Source organism: Nothobranchius furzeri, chromosome 4, assembly GCF_043380555.1.
Source record: "Nothobranchius furzeri strain GRZ-AD chromosome 4, NfurGRZ-RIMD1, whole genome shotgun sequence".
NCBI classification, from domain to species: Eukaryota; Metazoa; Chordata; class Actinopteri; order Cyprinodontiformes; family Nothobranchiidae; genus Nothobranchius; species Nothobranchius furzeri.
The window spans coordinates 62,988,437-63,011,198 of record NC_091744.1 but is presented as its reverse complement, the minus strand read 5'-3'; positions in this window follow the sequence as shown (position 1 = coordinate 63,011,198).

The following is a 22,762-nucleotide window of genomic DNA, read 5'->3' as shown; positions in this document are numbered from 1 at the left end:
AATTTATTTGAGATAACAACTGCAAATTTGTTGTTAGCTTTTTTTATTTCAACCATATATATATATATATATATATATATATATATAATATGTGTGTGTGTGTGTGTGTGTGTGTGTGTGTGTGTGTGTGTGTGTGTGTGTGTGTGTGTGTGTGTGTGTGTGTGTGTGTGTGTGTGTGACCAAGAGGAACGCTTCAGGTGTGTTTTATTTGAAATGTTTCAGACGTAACATCACTTGGCTACAAGATACAGGACACAGAACAGAAACGCCAACAGTGAGATAGATCTCAATGTTAATGGGAGCTCACAGCTGAGATACTACTTTTGTTCAAACTCAACATGAGAGAGAATAAAAGAGAAGCTGGGATTTGCCTCCACAGCCTCCCCTCTCCTTGTCAGTCCTCTCCAGCAGGGAGACAGGGGTGTCTGTGACTTTCTCTGGCTTTTTGTGCAACGCTCTCCCTCTGCACCTCTCTGTTCTACAGCCCTTCAACAATCAGGTGTGCTAGCTACAATCCAGTGTTGTTCTCTGGGTGCCCCAGAGGAGCATGTGCTCATCTCCTTCCACAACAACTCAACAAAGCAGCTCTTTTCCTCCCACTTTTATTTACTCTATTGACTTTATGTAAAAATGTGATTAAACCAATCAAGAACGAGCATTAAACTAGCATGGGACGTGTAGATAAAAGGAATAATTACGCTAACATCTGCAGTTCTTCAATTGGGGAGGAAATATTAGCTTAGGAGCAACTTTAGAAAAACATGTTTTCCTCTTAAAAACTCAGTAAGATGTAAACAACAGCTTACCTTAGATGATTTCTGATCTCCCAAAGCAAACATTTGTACAAACTAGCTAACAGTTGAACTAATTTGAATCTAAAGTCAAAGGTTAAAAAGACATTATGTTAACTAATGCTGGTTATTGCAAAGATAAGGTAAGAAAGAGACAGCGGCTAACAGAAACTGAGGTCATGTGGAAAAAGAAACAACTTTTCAGGAAACCCGATCTTTGATTGGATGGAAAGTCATGTCACAACCTGCTGCATGTTTCCTCAGACAGCGCTGAAGCATCCGTCTGACACCAGCTCAAATAAAGTCGCCGTGTATGAGATCGAGCTTCAGACATAGCTGGAAATGTGTCATAACAGTTTCTGGTTGCAGTGTGCAAAAGTGAAATTGGTTTGAAGTAAGTAAACAGAAATATTTCCAATATGCAAATTGTTTGAGCTTCATATGCAGAAGCACTGAGGACATTTCACTTACAATCGATGAGAATATCCAACGACTCCTACAGAATGCCTTCTTGTTCATATTCTTTTCTTTGTTGTGACAAAACAATTCAAACTTTGTTTTTGTTCGTGAGCAGAAGCGGTGTGCAAGTGTAACAAGCCCCAGGAGTTGGGCCTGTTGACAAGATTAACTGTTTCTGTAAAACAGGAAAAAGATGAGACAGAGACAACCAGTGCTGTTAGTCTTTGCCTTGCTCCCGCCGAATTTTTATTAATACAATCACATCATGTATCTTCAAGTTGCAAAACCATCATCCTTCACATGGTCAAACAAAACACTTAGTATGTAGCATTCTTAAAATTTAAATCATACATGCATTCGGTTCCTCTCAGCACCGACATTCACAACCGTATGAAATGTATGCTTTAATACCTTTTACCTGTGACTTTAATCCAGAATATATTTATTTCTGATCTTAGTCCAACATATCTTTACTGTTTTCTTAACCAAAATATATTTATTCTGCTTCAGGTCTAAATATTTATTCTGCTTTTAACAACAGTACCCGGGCTTGTTATAATGCCCAATTAGCTCATTAGCTCACAAAAACATCATGGAGGAATCGCGTATATTCTGGCAGCTGAGCATAAACATTCCTTTAAAAAATCACTTTTCAGAACCAGTAACCACACATTCTTTACTGCCAACGGCATCTTAACCTATTTATGAAACGTATCAGGAGACAACCGGAGCTTATCTAGCTAAAACAGCACGAAATAAGTGTGGAACGAATGTAAAATAATAATCAACATGGCGGCCGCAGCTGGCCCGACCTCGGCATTTTTCAGTCTCTCTACCTTTTACATTAAACCAATCACAGCATTTACACTTCCACATTGAGCTGTGTTTCCCATCAATAGCTTACAACCGTTTTCATGTTGTTTTACTCAGTCACTAACCTGTAAAACAGGAAAAAGATTAGACAGAGACAACCGGTGCTGTTAGTCTTTGCCTTGCTCCCGCTGAATTGGAGGAGACCTCTAACCCTGCTACTCTGCCTCGCTATTCAAGGCGCCACCCTGTGGCCTGGTGTTGTAATTGCAACCAACAGAAAGACATCAGCAGTGCCACTTTTCCTCATTTCAGCGTTAGTTTCTAATGGGACTACACATTAGTGTGTCACACACTCCCTGACAAATAAAAATGGCTCCCCACATTCAAAATACAAAACTTTTTCAAACGTAACACAATCAAATATTTAACACGGCATTTGTACGGAGTAAGAGTATGGTATAACTGGGTAAGGAACACAAGATGTAAACCCTGGCCCAAATGGCACAAACGGCGTTGGCATCCATGGCTGGTATGGGAAGAATGGCGCAGCTAGTGCAGACACCATGGCTTGAGGCTGTAGCGAAGGCTCACCCAGTGACTCATAAGTGAATACTTGTCTAGGTCTCCTTTCTCTGGTGGACCTTCGCAATTCAGCCTGTGGATGATCTGGATAATCTGGCTGTGACTCTACCACCGGAACAGGGGGCATCTGTGGTACCGGTAGATTGTCTCTTTCCATCTGTTCCTGCTCACTGGGAGCTCCCGCAATTTCACCGTCTCTAGCTGGTTGCAGGAAGTGGTCCCTTTGGTCCTCTGGGGTTTGGCTTGTTGAGGGTATGTCTGGCTGACTGTAATCAGTGTCCCTTCCCACCTGACCAGACTCTCTGGGGAACCTAAACCAGTACCCTACTGCATCCTCAGCACATTCCGAGTCACTCGAGTCATCTTTCTATCGATGTTGGTCACTTAAATTAGCTTTCCTCTGTCTTTTCGGTCTCTCAGGTGCTCGCGCAGGTCTCAGAGGGGGGGGGGGGGGCTCAACTGGGAGGTCATTAACTAGTAATAGAAGGTTGCGGTGTAGAACCCTCGTCTTACTCCCCTCACTGCCCTCAGGGTAGACTGCATAAACTGGATTGTCACCTACTTGCCCTTTAACTACATAAATGGTTTTCTCCCAGTAAGATCGAAGCTTTCCTGGTCCCCCTCTTTCACCACAGTTTCTAACTAGGACCCTATCTCCAGGCTGTAAAACTACCCCCTTCAGCTTTTTGTCATCGTAAGACTTGTTTCTCAAACTAGACAACCTACTTTTCTCGCTCTCTATTCTGTACGCTTCTATCATCCTTTTCGCCCACTTTTCTGTGTAACTTTTGTGTGATATTATCTGTTTCTCCCCAACTAGACCAAATAGGATGTCTACAGGAAGACGTGGGTGATGTCCAAATAATAGAAAATGCGGGGGAAAGCCTGTGGACTCATGACGCGTACAGTTGTAAGCGTGAACTACGTGTGGTAAATGTTCTTTCCAATTTCCCTTTTGTCTCTCACCTAATGTTCTAAGCATCTGCAAAAGAGTCCTGTTAAACCTCTCGGCAGGATTGCCTTGAGGATGATATGGTGACGTTCTTGAGTGTCCAGTACCTGATTTCTCCCTCAGTGTCTTGAAAAGTTAATTTTCAAACTCATGCCCTTGGTCGTGATGGAGTCGTGCAGGGTATCCAAAGCGTGGGATGAACTCTCCAAAGATCCGCTCAGCCGCTGTTTTTCCAGATTTGTTTTTGGTTGGGTACGCCTGGGCAAACCTAGTAAAGTGGTCCAGGACGACCAGGATGTATTCGTATCCCCCTCGACTTGGTTCCAGATGGAGGTAGTCGATGCAGACCAGGTCCAAAGGCGAGCTGGATGTGATGGTGCCCATAGGAGCGCATACTTGGGTTGTTGGTTTTTTGCTGATTATACATGCTCACTTCCTGGTAACACAGCTTTCTATGTCGTTCTTCATGTGCGGCCAGTGGAACCTCTCCCTCGCCAGCACCAGGACTCTCTCTTTGCCGACATGTCCCATATCGTCGTGTAAGTGCTTTAACACAGTTTCTTTGTACTTAGCAGGGAGGATTAGTTGTCGTCTCTCACCTGTCTGCCTGTACATTAGTCCATTTTCAAAATGTAATTTGTTCCATTCCTTCAACAACTTTCTTGTTGTTCTGCTCACGGTGTTTCTGACATCATTAGTTAAAACTGTCATTTTTTCCTTTAGTCTGATTACTTCCCCAACAGTTTTGTCCTCTCTTTGTGCTTGAGCGAGTTCTTCTTGGTTGATTGTAGGGATAACAATTGGTGGCTCCTGGGCTTTATTCTCAGCAAGGGCTAGGGCAGCAACCCACGCCACATCACTTTCTTGAGCCACTCTAGCTCCGCTCCAGGCTGCTTGAATCACCTCCGGTGATAACTCCTCAGTACACTCACTAACGTACGTGTCCATATTAAGGGGGAGACGGGACAGGGTGTCAGCATCAACATTGGCCCTGCCGGGTCTGTACTTGATCTCAAAGTTAAAGTCTGACAGTTCCCCAACCCAGCGATGTCCCACAGCATTAAGCTTGGCAGTACTCATTATGTACGTTAATGGATTGTTATCCGTATAGACAGTAAAGTGTGGGGCGTAGTACAGGTAGTCTCTAAAACGTTCGCATACTGCCCATTTGAGTGCTAGAAGTTCTAGCTTACCGCTATGGAAGCGATAGTTCTTTTCTGCTGCTGACTACATCCGGGACCCATAGCCTATCACCCGTAGCTTTCCATCCTGGCGCTGGTAGAGAACAGCACCAAGGCCCTGTTCCGAGGCATCTGTGTGAAGGCAGAAAGGTGAGTTAAAGTCTGGGTAGGCAAGGACTGGAGGGCTAGTGAGCATGTTAATCAAGTGTTCAAGCACTTGCTGATGTTCATTGGTCCACTCAACAGGGGTCCTAGATGACGACTGGGGACCTCTAGTCTTTGGTTGATGTGATGGATGGGTTGACCTGTCCATTTTGGCCTTTAACAGTTCATAGATAGGCTTTGCAATCCTCGAAAAGTCTTTGATGTAGCTCCTATAGTAGCTGAGGAAGCCGAGTAGGCGCCTTACATCACCAACTGTCTGAGGTGTCTTTGTTTTTAGATCGGATCGATTCGCACCCCCTCGGCAGACACAAGGCAGCCCACATACCTTACTTCTCTGCAAAATAGTTCACATTTTTCAGGTCTTAGCTTTACACCATGTCTCTGGAGCGCTTTTAATACCTGTCTCACACCCTCAACATGCTGTTCAAATGTTGGTGCGTAGCACAAGATGTTGTCCAAGTATGGGATGCAATAATTGTCTCTGAGTGACCCCAACATCTCCTCCATGCTCCTTTGAAAAGCCGCCGGTGCGTTGGAGAGGCCAAAAGGTATCCGCACCCATTCATAAAGCCCCCAGGGAGTGACGAAGGCTGTAAGGTGACGTGACCCTTCTGCCATGAAGCCCTGGTGGTACGCCTTTCCCTGATCAAGAATAGTGAACCACAAATGCCCCCCAAGGGTGTCGGTTAGGTCTTGGATCATAGGGAGGGGGTGTTTATCAGGGATGGTCTTCTGGTTCAGTAGGCGGTAGTCTATACAAAGGCGTAATGAACCATCTTTTTTTCGGACACAGACAACGGGAGCTGCATATGGTGACCTGGATTTAACATTCCACCCTTTTGCCAGGAGGTCCTGAATGTACTCCTTTACTTCAGAAAACAGAGGCTTTGGGACAGAGGAGTAGGCTTTTTGCACCGGGATGTTATCTTTGAGGTTGAGTGACATTTGTAAACTAGGAATACAACCGATGTCATGTACATCTTTGGCGAAAGCTCCTGACTCCTCATACAACATCTTTTCCACTGTGTCTTGCTGATGTTTCTCAAGGTGGCTTAAATCTACTGGTGGCTGCCACAAGGTTCTGGGGAGGTTTGCTTCAGTCTGGGAAACAGTAGCAGCCTCCACTTTAGTTTCATTATTAATGGGTGTATCTGTCTCTACCACCTTCTTAATCGGCTGGACACTACCAATAGCAGTCCTTCTTGTTAAAACAATGTCATGCCTAGTGTGATTTTCAACAGGCACAACTACGTAAGGTAGTTTACTGGGCTGAATCTCTAGGAGTCCCTCTCCTAGTCCCAACTGCTGCAGGTGGGCTGAACTCTCTTCGGGCTCAAACAACACTAAACGCTCACTTGGGTCAAGTTGTGGTGGGACCTTACACTTAACCCAGGTTGTGCTGCCTGCTGGGATAACTGTATCTCTGTAACCCACCCTTAGGCGCCCATGAGTTGTGTCCTCCTGATTTGTCTGGATGAAGTGTACTATTCCCTGTGCTTCATCTACTGGGATAGACAATGCACCCCCGAGTAGCTTAGCTAAGTTAGAAGCAGCCTGCTCTGGACTCCTTTGGATTAACACTTCCACCACATTGAACCCTATGAGTGGTGTGTCTAAGGGCACTGAGCTGATTAGAAATGGCACATTCATGGAAAGCTCTGGGTCTTCGTTACCTGGAAGGTTTACCGTTAATATTACCCACCCATCAAACGGGATAGATTCCCCATTAACTGCATAAATCTTCGGCACCTTCCCATAGTCAGTTAACTCTATAAGCTCTGCTATCGGCTGAACATCAACATCTGGAATGTATTTGTTTTTCCAACTTCTGTCTATCAAGGTAATCTGAGCCCCAGTATCTACAAGAGCAGTCACAGTTAAGCCATTAAGGAGGCATTTTGTTGTTGCTTTCTTTCCTATTAGTCTAACTATTGGCTCTCTGTTGCTTACTGTGGCTTTGGGTGGCTCATCTTTGCCCTTCTTTAGTTTCAGTGTCTTGACCTTGGCTTGGTGCACTTTTGTGTTGTCACATGATGCAGGCTCTGTGTTGGGGTGGGACTCAGACGTTATCCCGGTTACAGCTGGTCCCTCCGCGGCAACCGGACCTCGTTTCCCTGCTGCTTTGGACGTTTCAGGCAGCCAATTGCTCTGTGGCCTTCTTCGCCGCACGAGAAGCAGTGGTTGCAGCTTTTAGAGCCCACCTCTACACATGTAGGGCATGCGTAAGATCTCTCTGCTTTTGTTACAGGTTGTCTGACGGCACTGCTAGAGTACTGAGTTTTCATTTTTTTCCGCTAGTGCATCCACTACTCTAGTGAGGGCGTCAATCTTCTCTTCCAGTTGTTTTACTGTGTCATTTTTCGACTTTTGCTCTGTAATCTCTTTTTTTGTTTGTTTAGCTTTCCCATCATCTACATTGGCAACATGGGCACTGACCTGTTTTGCTCGGTGTGTGGAGCCTAATCTACGCTGATGCTCAGACTCTTCACTGGTCACTTTTATTACCTGTTTCAGAATCATCTCATCTGTAACTGACTGGTCTGCCAACAAGGGCTTCAGCTCTCTTCTAATATCCTTGTCTTTGTGCCCTATTCCCTGATAAACTGTGTGCAGGAAGACACCTTAAACTGTTTCCATTGTGTATTTAATCTCAGAATCAACCTTTCTAGACTCAAAGAGAACCTTTTGTTTTAGGCCAATCACCCGGTAAAGGAACTGCTGGGTGGTTTCATTCTCTCTCTGTTTTGTACAAATCAGCTCCTGAAACAGCTCTGTACTGCTCCTTTCTCCAAGGTGTGACTGCAGGAATCCTTTCAACTCAATAACTGTCATGTCATCTTTATTAACCAACATGTCCTTGAAACTGCCTGGTTTCACGATTCTTAACACCCCTCTAACAATCTCAGCCTCTGTAAAGTTGTCTTTAAGACCCTCCTCTATCTGCCTATACACTGTTGTAGCTGATGTCTGACAAGTGGTCTCCTACCTGCCCTCCCTGAACCTTAAACTCGCGTCTCGGAAGATAGGGTAGGTCTTTGAGGGAAACCACGGGGCTTGGTGGTGGTGTGGCATTACTTTGCAAAGCAAGTTGTCCTTGGGCTTTTTGTAGTGCAGGAGTTTTTACTAAATCTTGCAGAGTCCTACCAACCTTCTCGTAGTCTGAAATCACTTTAAGGACTTCTTCTCGTGGGATGTTATGGCTAGAGTTGCACTGGTCCATGTTTATTTGAGCTGCATTAAACTGGCTGGACTCTGGGGAAGTGTGGGATGCATGGTCAGGCATTGATGCTTCTACCTTTGTCTCCAGGGCACTGGTGTGGATGTCTGTCGGATGCAGGAGCTCATCTACTATGTCCTTTAGTGCTAACAATTCCCCCATCCCACTGTCCTCAGCTTCTAACATTACCTCGCTGTACATGAAGGAGTTGATGTACTTGAAGCTTCCTTCTGCATCCTCACTTGACAGCTTTGAGGGATCCTTGCCTGGTACTGAACCCACCTTGGAAGCAATTTCAAACAATTGACTCGGCGTGAGTGCGAAGAGGCCTTTCCTGATGTCCCAAACCAGGCTCTTCCTTTCGCTGTCCGCCATGATGAGCTCCTTGTCCTGTGATGGGTCGTTCAAAGCTGGATCCTCCCTCTGTAGTGGACAGCAGCTTTTCCGCGTTACATCAGCTCTACTTGGACCGTCAGCTCCGCAGCAGGTCTCATTGATGTGTGAGGATCAGCTCCATCTGAGATATGGAACCAATCCCCGTGTATGAGATCGAGCTTCAGACATAGCTGGAAATGTGTCATAACAGTTTCTGGTTGCAGTGTGCAAAAGTGAAATTGGTTTGAAGTAAGTAAACAGAAATATTTCCAATATGCAAATTGTTTGAGCTTCATATGCAGAAGCGCTGAGGACATTTCACTTACAATCGATGAGAATATCCAACGACTCCTACAGAATGCCTTCTTGTTCATATTCTTTTCTTTGTTGTGACAAAACAATTCAAACTTTGTTTTTGTTCGTGAGCAGAAGCGGTGTGCAAGCACAGCAAATACCGAGGTGCTATTCTATTTAACTGCACAGCCTTTATTGAGCGATGCTGAATGACAGAGTTAAGTGAAAGATTTTCTCTGAATTTTTAAATTTTCTTAAAACAGTAAGAAAAAGTCAGGCCCTCTGTCGCAACGCTCAATGATCCAGTCATCTAATTCCACATCTCCAAGTTCAAGTCACAACGGTTACCAACCCCCCCACCCCCCACCCCCCACCCCATCCCATCCCACCGCACACACACACACACGAGCTCCCTTTGAAGGACCCCGAGCTGTTCCCAGGTCAGAGAAGATAAATATAAATCCCTCCAGACAGTTCTGGGTCTGCACCAGCATCTCCTCCCAGTAGAGTGGCCCCATGATCCTGGGGCCTGGCTGATCTGGTCGTGTCTTCAGTGGCACATTGGCCTCAGAAGAGGGGTCACACTGACAGTGATAGAAACCATAATGAAGTAGGAACACAGGGAGACTTCAGCACCCTTGTGAAGCCAGGCCGCACGGGAGATCATTGGCAAAAGCCTGATGGTCTCCCCTGCAGAAAGCCTCCACCTGAGTGGAGAGGAACTGGGTAAAAGGTGAGATAAGCGATACGTTTAAAGCAAACAGAAAACCTGCAGCTAAACTGTCCAGAGACTTTCAGACAGGCCTCACAGTATCTCACCTAAATATCATCTGGAATCACAGCGCACTCTAAAAGATACACATTTTTGAGGAAACATTTTTACACTCCAAATTATTGAATAGGTTACAAACCAATCAAATGCCTTAATTATAATTTAATTGAATAACTAACCCTTAAACAAATGAAGTTGGACTGAATTATTGTATTTGTCATTATTATTATTATTATTATTATTATTATTATTATTATTATTATTGTTGTTGTTGTTAATAATAATAATAATAATAATAATAATAATAATAATAATAATAATAATAATAATTATTATTATTATTATTATTATTATTATTATTATTATTATTGTTATTATTATTATAAACATTCTGGGGCAATGACACCTATCAAAGTACAAATTAATAAAACACAGTATTTCCACTAAGTGTACTGCACTCGCTGCTTACTTACAATAACAATAATAATAATAATAATAATAATAATAATAATAATAATAATAATAATAATAATTTTAATAGTAATACTTTTTAATAATAATAGTTATAACAATAATAATATTTTTTTTACCATTTCATCTTTAAATACGGGAGGACCTTGTTTTATAAGGGACGGACGGCAACCCTGACTCTAAACAATATCTCACCCTTCACTATCTGAGAAGCTTTTGTTCTGCCGTTTGCATACTGGCGAGCAATCTCTGACTCCGGGAGCATATCCTGCACGAATCTGTTGAAAACATTTGCTAATGTCAACGGGATGTTGCTTGTGGCTACCAACATAGCTGTTCTGATTCCCACGCTTGACTCCGAGGTGTAACCGTTATTGTTGTCCGGCCGGAAACGGTGCCCAGTAAAAGATGGTTTGGAAATATTGCTGTCCAGGTAGAAATCGGGAGAAATTCGTGAGAATGGTAGCACCAGTAGAGAGGCACTGAAATTTTGGACTCTTGCAGAAAAATTGGGAGGGTTGGCAAGTTTGGTACCAACAGTAATGTTTTATAATATACTTTGCCTGTCTTTATTCTCGAAGGTTTAAAATAGCATAATATGGAACCTTTAATATAAATGTACTTGTTTTGTTGGACTGAATTTAGTAAAAACTTTAATAAATTCATTAATTTAACACAAAAACACAAGTTTGAGACATTTACTACAGTATATCCACCTCAAATAATTACTTAAGTAATACCAGCAATTTTATCAACATCATCTAACTTATATTTATATTAATGTTTACTAAAACTGAGAATTACTTTTTAGAGTGTACGAGCTCTCAACAGCAATGTTTGCAGCTGCCCAAAATAATATCCAGCAGAACAAAAAGACTATTTCTGAAAGACTGAATGTAAGTCAGCAAGCTGGTGATGAACATTTCATCAAATAAAGTTTAAAAGTGTCAAACTTTAGAAAAAATCGTGAAGTTAAAACTCCTCACAGACCACAATTTTTATTTTTAAGAATGCAAACATTATTTTACTTTTTTCATTTATTCAGCTCAAAAAATGCCTCAAATTTTAACTGTGTGTGTGTGTGTGTGTGTGTGTGTGTGTGTGTGTGTGTGTGTGTGTGTGTGTGTGTGTGTGTGTGTGTGTGTGTGTGTGTGTTTGTGTGTGTGTGTGTGTGTGTGTGTGAAGGATGGGTGGTTTACATCTTACTTATGAACCATATCATGTGAGATTCCATAGAAATATGAAATATCAGTCTGGTGGATCTTTGAATATTTTAACCAGAAGATCAGAACTTTCTATTGCAGGGATTACTTGACACTTTGTATTAACTCCAAGGAAAGAGAGAGAGTCAGGTTTAAAATAGTTAAGAAATTTATTTCTACACAATTTAAATGAGACTGACTTTAACACTCTGTGTACTGATGGAACTAAGGTAGAGTGAGACTTGAGATGGTGTGTGTGTGTGTGTGTGTGTGTGTGTGTGTGTGTGTGTGTGTGTGTGTGTGTGTGTGTGTGTGTGTGTGTGTGTGTGTGTGTGTGTGTGTGTGTGTGTGTGTGTGTGTGGAATGCTATCAGAACCAGCGGATCCGGAGAAGCAGTTAGTTCCGAGTGGGAGTGAATGTTTCGTAGATTTATAACACACATGAAACGCCACCTGTCGGTCTACGTACCCCAGGGGAAGCCTCCGTTTAGATCCAGAATGTCGAGGTCCTCTTGGACCCTCCTTGGAACCGAAGCCGGTAGAAAAGCAGCTGTGCCAACCAAACTAGTCTTGGAATGCTTCCAGGTCACGACAGGTTTATTGGCGTCAGCGAGACCCTGAAGTGGTCATGAGGTTCAGCTTTTATTCTGAAGGAACCTTTGCGGTCAGGTGTAACTTGCAACAGATTTTATCCAGCTTGTCAAGGTTCTTTAGGCTGAAGAGGAAGTCCGGATGGCCTGTCTGAGACTTCTCTAGAACACTTTAAACTAAAGAAAAGGTGGCGTGGAATAGTTTTTATAATTGCCATATTTTGGTTTACTGGCGAATCAGAATTTGACATGCAAAACAGGGTTTATACAAACACCACAGAAAACCACGCCTAGCCCCAGAAACGAAGGCTCTGATTGGATCAGACAAAAGGAAATGTGTCGTGTGACTTTAGCATTACGTGTCATCAGTGTCTAGTTCAAATGTCCAGGATTATAATTACTTGTAAAATACTACTGATCACAGGATTATAATATCAAGTAATAACATTATCATTTCACAGATTGGTTGAACATTGGGCTCACATTATTATTGGTAATAACAAAGTTGGTTGATTATGTGTTTATCAAGAGAGTTCTTCGTCTTCGTCTTGAGCTGTAACACAGGTGAAGCAGTTCAGATAAGCAGAGTGCATGAAAGACCTTGGCCAAATCCTCATGTAGATTAGGCTGTCAGAGACTTTGTCTCTGCTCGAGCAGACGCAGCAGATCATGACCTTTAGGTCAAAAACAGGACATTCATGACGCTATATATATATATATATATATATATATATATATATATATATATATATATATATATATATATATATATATATATATATAGATAGATAGATAGATAGATAGATAGATAGATAGATAGATAGATAGATGATAGATGGATAGATAGATAGATAGATAGATAGATAGATAGATAGATAGATAGATAGATAGATAGATAGATAGATAGATAGATAGATAGATAGATAGATAGATAGATAGATAGATGGATAGATAGATAGATAGATAGATAGATAGATAGATAGATAGATAGATAGATAGATAGATAGATGATAGATATTAGTAAAAATTTGAACATAAAATATTTAATCATATCAATTCATCTCAACAGCTACTTGGAGGCACTTAATTCCTTAATTCTAATAACTCTAGCGAGGGCCACGGAAAATCACTCCAAGTCTCATGACTCCCAATCCTTCACCTTCTTCTGCCTTCATGCAGCACACCTGGTCTCATCATCAAGCCCCATTCAAGCCCTGTTTCCCTGACTACCACAATCAGCTTCATCCACTTCACCTGCTTCTGACTCCTCAGCTCATCACTCACACCTGTTTCCCCTGCTACAAAAGAACCAGCCGTCCAGTCATTCAGTGCCAGATTATTGAAGACTTCGTGCCAGTAAATTCTCCAGCAATTCACCCTGCCTGATCTCTGCCTCCGGACCTCGTTTTTCTCCTGACCCCTGCCTGAACTCTGCCTGCCTCCATGACCTTTGCCTGTCCTCAACCTCGCCTCTTGCCTGTTCCCCGCATCTGCATGTCCGATCTGGTTTTGACTCTCGCCTCCTCTCCGACTCTGTCTCCAGCCTCGCCCAACTCTGGTAACTCTGCTTCAAATAAAGACTTTTTTTCAATATATTTTTACTGTCCTGCTTTAGACAATCTTCCAGTCTAAGTTGGATTACTGACATAAAGAGACTTATGCATCATTTTCTAGTCTTTCCAGTTTCACCTGTAATAGTCATAAACAGAATATATCCAATGACAGCACATATTTCACTTTCTGAACTTGATTTTAACCAAACATTCAAACATTATGAGAACACATCAGGTGGTAACAAAATGAAACAACTAAAACTAAATCAACAGCTGTTATTGAACTAGCAGTGCCACTAAATTACAGCCGTTTGGTAAACATGTAGCTGCTCTCTTCGTCAGTCCAAACAGCTTATTGGTTACAATTTTATCAATGTTCTATGACTGCATGATAAATTAAAGCCCTGGCATCTCCAGCTTGTGCTGCAGGCTGCTGTGCTGCGGTACGAATACATCATGCAAATAACTATCCACTCAGACTTTATTTTATGGAACAAAGTCCACATTCTGAAAAGTGTCAAAGCATCCGTGGATGGAAGTGGAAATGCATCCTAAAAAATGAATGTGTGCATGCCGAGGAAGCTGCAGAACGCGTGAGTTTGCAGCCATCTTCCTCCCTGGTCGTGTGATTAAATCAGGATGGTGTGAATCATTGGTTATTGCCAAGTCAAAGCCATCAGAGTTGTTTCTGTCCACACCACTCTTTGATTGTTTGGGCTTTAACCTGTCACAACCATTGGACACACAAATTTGATGTGATCATTCTTGGGCAATGAGCACAAACTCACTCACAGGCTCCGTGGGCTTGTGTACATAATTGTCAGTTTTGTTTCTGTGCTTGTGTGCATCTGTGCACATAGAAGGGTTGATGGTGAATAACACATCAGTAGGTGTGTGTAGGTGTTCCATTGTGTAATGCTGCACAAAAAGAAGAGCACTTATGTGAATGGGTCTGTTTAGCATAATAATATAGCCAAACAGTCAAAACCACACCTGTTTAGACATTTCACCATCGCCATATACATAGCAGAAGCTAATCATTAGCATTAGCGACTCCACAACATGTGTAAAAATACTAAATGCTATGTACTCAAGTAAAAACTCTTACTCTGGTGACGCTGTACTTAGTTACAAGTAAAGTTATTTAGAAAAACTGTTCAATTAAAAAGCAATCCCTTAAAAATGTACTCAACTCCTCTTCTAACCACAGCAGAGGTGGGACACCCTGTAGCACTGATGCCTTGTAACGATGATGTTGCAGGTTGATAACTTATTTGTGGGTTTTTTCTCAGTAGTATAACAGTGTTGTGTTGCTTCCCCTGTCCTCTGTGGGTTGGGATAGTTACCAAAAAATGGTGTAAAATAATTTGCTGCTTAACATTCTTGCTTTTTCTCTCCAGAGATATTGGTGTGGCCTCGAGCAAATGACCATCTGTTGGAGAGAAACACGGTCCAGCAAAACGAATGCTGTTAAGGCGCCAGAATCTGCATTCTGTGACAGTATCAGGGTGTTGGACTGTTAGTTTTAAAATGAAACCCAGTCATGTGGGGATAACAGAGACAGCAGAGGTGCAATGCAGCTCAGAAAGGAGCCCGCAATACTGATCCGGATCTATTCTGTAAATCCCGATTAATCATTCTCACTGTGTCTGAGCTTACGTGTTGTGGCAGGTCAGCCACACCTAGATCATGCTGCAGATATAGTTTGATGCAACCAGGAACTGAGACACAGTGAAGACAGACTGAAGAGGATTCAGAAGTTCAGAGGGAGAAAGATTTCAAATATAACTTTCTGCTGAATTGTAATCTGATCTTTTCTGTGTTACTCTTTAATTAAAGCCACTTATATTGAGCTGAATGTAATTGGCCATCACTGTGGTGTGAGGCTTATGCAGAGTCCCAGAAAGATCCACAGTAAGAGAGTTAATTTAATTACATCTGTAACAAATTATGGAATATTTGTCAAACTTTTGCCTGACTGCTTAATTATAGAAGTAATCCCCAGCAAATTACATATTCCCTTTCTGTCTCCGTGTGCCTTCCCATCCATTTTCTGTGCCGGCTTGCCCCTGTAATGGACATGGGACATTAATTGGTGTCTGTTAGCCTCGCTGAGTGCCAGGAGCCATGGAGGAGAAGGGCGTTCACGTGACTGGGAAAACTGAACCGTTTAGCACTCTGCCATGGCTCATGTACCTTTTCCATTCCCACATTAGCTGCTGAAGCTGCAGCCTCATCATGATTAGACCTTAGCGTATCTTGTCTATCTTCTCATGACTCAAAAGAAGAAATGATAATATTAAAGGTGTAGTTAACTGAAAACACATATTAATTATTAACTCTGATTGTAATTGGTCACTGAGTTTTTTTGTGCAGGCTACACATGAAAATAGTCTCCTACAATAATCTCCTGCATTAGCTAATAGAAACTCTAGGATTTGAAAAGTCTGACATATCTAAGAGAAACTCACTTAACTTTCATGGACTCACCCATCTTGACTCACAACAGGCTACTGTTGGATTAGTGTCCAGGAAACAGCAGAGAATGTCTCAGCTAGCAGAAGCTAACTGTTAGCATTAGGAACTCCAGCACGCAGCAGAACTCCTCCAGGCTTGTTATTTGTGGAGATAAAACATCAACTTTGTAAAGGAAACAGAGTCAGTAGTAGAGTCGTGTTTCTGTTATCCAGACAAGAGATGTGCAAATATCAGGAAATAAGAGTCCAAACCCCACAGACATCATACACAGACCCCTCCTGATGGAACACCCTTCCTCATCACAGACGCAGCTGGTGTAGCAGCGGGCTGCCATCTTGGACAGGTCCACATTTGCCCCCAGCGCATTTATCTCTACTACCCAACAAAAAAAAAACCACACACATTGTATTATGCTTTTCACAAAACCAGACGTATAGAATGGCATGATGGTAAAAATATAAATGTAATTCAATTTAAATAAATTTAAATATCAAATCCCAACAGGTAGTATAAAAAAGTCAATATTAATCCAACATGATCTGTTTACAATAGTGCGCCAGTTGTTGCAACCGTAGGCTGCACAACAGCAGGCATAGTTGCTCACTCTATGTTGGCTCCAGTTGGGTTTGGAGAGTGAGGAACCCACCCAATATGGCGGGCGGCAACGCTGTTACTTTTCAGCTCTATGCCAAAACCTGTCATCTGAAGCTACTTTCTCCAGCTGATTTGTTCTTCCTGATTCAGGCGCATCTGAGCTTTTTCCCCTAGAGTACAACTTACAAGGCATTCACTCTTACTGGAGACCACTGCAAATGTAATGATTTAACAAGTGTTCCACACCTTTAAAATAAACAGTGATACTTTTTGTGTTCACGTGCAGCTCAGAATTCTGATGATTGGTGCCATTTCTGGTGTTACTTTGATCAGGACAGGATGGAACAGCCAACACTAATCATATAACAGAAAAATGGAGACACTCAGTGCAAAGAAACTGTGAAAGCCTGTCTGTATACTGCATCGAGTTAAGCTGGGCGTACACTGTGCAACTTTTTCACTCGTAGCACTCAGCTTCAGCTCAAACTGTACGACTTCCTCGCAGGGCAGATCTCACGAGTCATGCGCTCACACTGCACGACCCAGTTCTCAGATGCGACCCGACTGCTCACACTGTACGTCTGGTAGCAACACGTCGGCCCTAAAAATATGCTAAAAATAGCAGTTTTTACTCAACACGTCAGACTTTTTTGTCTTGCCTGTTGTCCTTCGGGAGTGCTGCAGGAGGACACACAGGGATTTATGGGGGTTGGATGAGGAAAACGAAATAAAGAAAGTAAATCTGTGTTTTGTGATCAGTTTAATTTGACATGAACACGACAAAAACGCTTTCTTGACAATCTTTGTGAGTTAAAAAACATGTAGAAACAAAAACGAACAACGTGTGTTATTAGGGAAATAGCGAGCGGCGTTGATGCAGGATTGCGCATGCGCCATGAGCGGTTCTGATACTTTTTGGGTCGCAGCTGCTCGCAGCGCCGCTTCAACAGTGCGATACCCTCACGAGGGACGAGCGAAATATTAAACACGCCAGAAGTCCGTGCGACCTCACGACTGCCGATCGGTAGCTGGTCACGTGGTGTTAATCGCCTCTCGTAACCCCCTGTACACTACACGACCGCTCGGCGCAAAACTCGCCCCGATCTCGTGGATTCTCGCACGACTGGAAAATCGGCTCAAAAAAGTGAAAAAGTCGCACAGTGTACGCCCGGCTTTTGGATGCAGTAAGAGTGAGCCCATTTTCGCCTGTGATGCCATTGTTGAGAGTGTTTATGTAGAAGATCATCAGGGGGTCTTTTGTTCCCTCTTCGGGGGGAAACTCCCACTGGGTTTAAATCTGGAACTCTCCACCATTTGACCTTAGAAATGAAGAAGCCTCTCGGATGAGAGGTGAAACGTCTTCAAGCAACTCAAAGAAGTCCAGACGCTTTTCTTTCAAAGCTCATTAGACTACAATGACCTGGATGACTGAGAACCTTCACAGAGGCATTGTTGAGAGAGAAAACTAGGCGAATCTGAATGCTCCATAAATAACAGAATGTACACTTGGAGTTGTCTCTTAAAGCCACCCTCAAAACCTAATGCTCATTACCACTATTTCACCATCAATAGCCCACTTTTTTACTAAGATGTTGAACAAGTCCTGCATTGTGCAATATTTTTCATTTACAGCTCCAGATATGAACTGAGACATGAAAACCAGCTCTGTGAGTCATCGCTGCAGCTCAAAGCTCTGAGCATCAGGACAAAGACCCTTGTCCAGGGTGCAGCAGTCAGGGACAAAAAGGGCAAATATTTATGGCATGTATCAGGGCTCATGCCTAGCTGTGGGTTGTTCATGTCCAAAGTCACATGCATGTTTCATTGTGTCATCTTTGCTGAAATGATCTCAGTAATGTCAAGACAGTCATTATTTTACCAAGTTGTGATTACATTTATAGATCTGCACTAGTTAGTGAGTCATTTATGTCCCTAGATGCTGCTGACTTACTTTAGTTAGGCTTGACTGGAGGTGCCGGGGGGGAAATGTGTTGATAACAGAGTAAAAAGATGTCACATTGTGAATTTATGCTCTCTGACAGCCTGTCAAAGTGTCTACAAAGTGCCAAACCAAGGCTTACCTGGGACTGTGCACCAACTCGGTGATAAATGATGGATAACTCATGAAACTACAATGTATTCTACCAGTAAATGATTTTGGCCATCTAATTGCGGAATGATTTCCCAAGAAGTTAATCATAACGGCCTATAAAGCTGTTTCCCTTTGAAAAAGCCCAGAATAACAGTGATCATGTGTGAAAAGCTTTTTTGAGATGATAGGGACCAGATGAGCCAGCCTTCTTCTCAGTGTTATTTTAAAGCACACTAGCGGGAGCATTTCAAACCTTTGTCAGCACAAAACAGAGAAGAAACCTCTCTTCTGTGACATCTCTCCAGCTCTTATCAAATATCTGTGGCTCTAAATCCTTCAGCGGTTACGTTATGATGTTGAGATGGATGACTGCGTCCTTGCCGACTTGTCGCTTCTAGGTGAAGTATTACACAAATGGAAGAAATCTGCAGGTAAATTCTGTATAAGAGGCTTACTGAGGGGGTCTTGTCAAATCTGTAACACTTCACCAAAGTAGAATGAACATCTTGTTGGAAACCAACGTTTGCAACAGGAAAACTTTGCCTCAGTGCTTTCTTTGTCACACAGATGTTTCATATCACCTAAAATCAATTATAAAATCGCGTTTGGCTAATTAGTCCACAGAATATCATGATAAATGATAAATGACCCGCACTTGTATAGCGCCTCTCAGCATAAGGACTCCAAAACGCTTTACACTACAGTGTATCATTCATCCATTCACACACACATTCACACGCTGATGGTGATGAGCTAAGATGTAGCCACAGCTGCCCTGGGGCGCACTGACAGAGGCGCCACCGGTCCCTCCGACCACCACCAGCAGGCAAGGTGGGTTAAGTGTTATGCCCAAGGACACAACAGCAGAATTCTCTGTCCGGAGCCAGGATCGAACCTGCAACCTTTTGATTACTAGACAACCCGCTCAACCTGTTGAGCTACTGCTGCCCAATGGCCTCCATGGGAAAGTGTGAGATGGCCCTTTGTTTGTTCTGATCAGAAGATTTGGCCTTGAAACTTTCCCATGGAAAACCATCTCTCTTTCCTATTGTTGAATCATGACCTCTGACCTTAGCTTACAGTGCTTTAGATATTGGGTGTGATGTGCTCTTTTAGCCTATTTCATGCTACTTATGATTTAAAAATAGAAGCAATTCACTGATTCAAGTTGGTTAAATAGATTTTCTTCCTTCCAAACTCAGGAAAACCTATTGACCCAGAGTGCTTCTGTTTACAACATGTATAAAACACCTAAATGAAAATCTGACTAACTTACTTTTTTATAATGGGTATTATAAATTAATTTAGAAGTGTTTTTGTCATTACATATTTGTAGATAAAGGAAAAGGCTCTGTGAGCTGCAGGACTGACATCTCCTGACCCTAGTGCTGCAACTTCAGGAGGCTCTTTAATTAATCTGCTCTGCACCACCTGGCAGTGACGTGAATGATGGCAGTCTAAACACTCGTTGTGTTGAGGCAGGATTAGGTGGAAATGGACTGCTTTCACAGAGCAAAATCTAACGGGGGCTTTTACACTCACAGGGCTTCCTGGTTGAAAACACAAGGGAATGACCGGATCCCTGTCGTAAATAAACCCATCGGCAGAGTAATGGTTTCAATAAGAGTTTAATTTACTTCATTAGATGAAGAACTACATGCCACTTGTACAAAAAACAAGTAACACATTTTTGAACCGTCACCTTATCGTGGTGGAGGAGTTTGAGTGCCCTAATGATCCTAGGAGCTATGTTGTCTGGGGCACTTTGTGCCCCTGGTAGGGTCTCCCATGACAAATTGGTCTTAGGTGAAGGTTGAGACAAAGAATGGTTCACAGGATCTTTCATGGAGGTAAAGTCTAAGAGTCGGAGTACCCGGCCCGGAGGGTTACCGGGGTCTCACCCTGGAGCCAGGCCTGGGGTTGGGGCCCGTGAGCGAGCGCCTAGTGGCCGGGCTTTCACCCATGGGGCCCGGCCGGGCCCAACCCGAATCGGATACATGGGCTCATCCAACTGTGGACCCACCACCCGCAGGAGGAACATGAAGGGTCCGGTGCAGTGTGGATTGGGTGGCAGACCAAGGCGGGAGCCTTGGCGGTCCGATCCCCGGACAAGAAAACTGGTTTTTGGGACATGGAACGTCACCTCGCTGGCGGGGAAGGAGCAGGAGCTTGTGGCAGAGGTTGAGTGGTACCGGCTAGATATAGTCGGACTCACCTCGACACACTGGTTCTGTTCATTACCTTTATGGACAGAATTTCTAGGCGCAGCCGTGGTGTGGTGTGTCGAGTTTGGTGGCAGGAGAATCTCGTCTCTGCTTTTTGCGGATGATGTGGTCCTCCTAGCTTCATCCAGCTCTGACCTTCAGCTCTTGCTGGGTAGGTTCGCGGCCAAGTGTGAAGTGGCTGGGATGAGGATCAGCACCTCCAAAGAGACCATGGTTCTCGACCGGAAAAGGGTGGCTTGCCAACTCCGGGTCGGGGGAGAGGTCCTACCTCAAGTGGAGGAGTTTAAGTATCTCGGGGTCTTGTTCACGAGTGAGGGTATGAGGGATTGGGAGATCGACAGGCGGATTGGTTCAGCATCTGCAGTGATGTGGACGCTGAGCCGATCTGTCGTGGTGAAGAGGGAGCTGAGCCAGAAAGCCAGGCTCTCGATTTACCGGTCGATCTACGTCCCAATCCTCAACTATGGTCATGAGCTTTGAGTAATGACTGAAAGAACGAGATCGCGGATACAAGCGGCCGAAATGAGTTTCCTCCGTAGGGTAGCCGGGCTCAGCCTTAGAGATAGGGTGAGGAGCTCGGACATTCGGGAGCGACTCGGAGTAGAACCGCTGCTTCTCCGGATCGAAAGGAGCCAGTTGAGGTGGTTTGGGCATCTGGTCAGGATGCCTCCTGGACGCCTCCCCGGGGAGGTGTTTCTGGCATGTCCTGCCGGCAGGAGGCCCCCGGGTCAACCCAGGACACATTGGAGAGGTTACATCTCCAATCTGGTCCGGGGTCCTGCCGGAGGAGCTGGTGGAGAAGGCCGGGGAGAGGACAGTCTGGAGCTCTCTAGTTGGGATGCTGCCCGCGCAACCCGGACCCGGATAAGCGGAGGAAGACGAAGACGACGACGAGGATGACGGCATTCTTTAAAGACAATCAGGAGTTTTGTCTCCCGCGTGTCATCATTAAATGTGTCATATTTAAACAAAGCTTAACTACAAAAGAGGAAATTCCCAGAGGGCCTGTGCAGTTCTTTCCTAACATTCTGATTTCCTCCACATCTTTGGAGAATAGCTTGTACCTGCAGGGACATGACAATCATTTGGGGAATCTTGTTTTGCATCCTTGTTTCCCCCTTTTACCATCTGTGCTTCTGGCATCTGCCTCTGAAGGGTAAACAGTGAACTCTATGTGACACTTGAGTTGACTTATTCCAAACAGGCGTTTTTCAGCTTTTACAAACCTCTGAGTGACATAATGCTGAGCATTTCAGGTTATACCTAGCGTTGTTTTTGATTTCTATATTCAGCTCGGTTTGTGCTAACAGTGAATCTATTGAGTTTTATTCTTTTATGTGCTGTAGCTATCTAAATTTACATTTCTTTGAAAGTGTTTTTTCCCTTTCATTCCTCCGTTTATATCCTCAAAAACAGAATATCAGCTCTTTCTGTCAGGGAACCTTCTGCTAAGCCCAGATGGATTGAATTTTGAGGTCTGTCAGAGCTCTCAGGAACTTGCTTATCTCTGCTCAGTAAACAAATTAGAGATCCATTCATTATATTTAACAATAGTAATGATCTGCAAATTAGGAAATAAGGAGCTCGTTTGCGGGACACTGTACTGGGAATTGCATGGTGATTTAGTCACAAATGCAATTATCCCAAGCCTTCTTGTTCAGAGTTTTTCATATTCTCTGCATCCTCAGCTGTGTTTTACGTATTCCTCATATTTATTCAGGTGTGTTAGTGTTTGATGTTCACAAAAGGACAAAAATAAAGACTTTAAACATATCTTCAATGGTTTCTTTATCAAGAAATGATAATAATTAAGCACTAAGAATACTTTCTAGTCCATGAATAGAAAAAGAAACCCTGTAGTGAATAGTGAACTGAATGAACAGGCCTGTTTTTCTTCCCAGCAGACTTACAATTTGAAGGCAGTTTTGTGCTGAGACCACAAACAGCTGGACAATTG